Raw genomic sequence first — 273 nt, forward strand, 5'->3', positions numbered from 1 at the left:
GGGGCCGCCGTGACCGGCGCTGATTCCACACGCTCAGCGCGGAACTGCTCATTCTCAGGATACTGCCTGTAAAAAACAGCTCTAAAAACCACCCAGGCACTGTTCCATTACCCCGTGTGGAAACGAGAAAGCGTTACAACAGCTGTTCTCATTTATCCCCTGCTCGAGGAGCTGAGTTTCTCATGGGCTCTGTTGCATTGTCAAGCTCATTCCTGAACTTTTGAAGAACAGCAATCCATTGCATTAAAAAAAAAAAAAAACAAACCAAAATTG

This window comes from Geospiza fortis, unplaced genomic scaffold (genome assembly GCF_000277835.1).
Source record: "Geospiza fortis unplaced genomic scaffold, GeoFor_1.0 scaffold138, whole genome shotgun sequence".
Classification (NCBI taxonomy): domain Eukaryota; kingdom Metazoa; phylum Chordata; class Aves; order Passeriformes; family Thraupidae; genus Geospiza; species Geospiza fortis.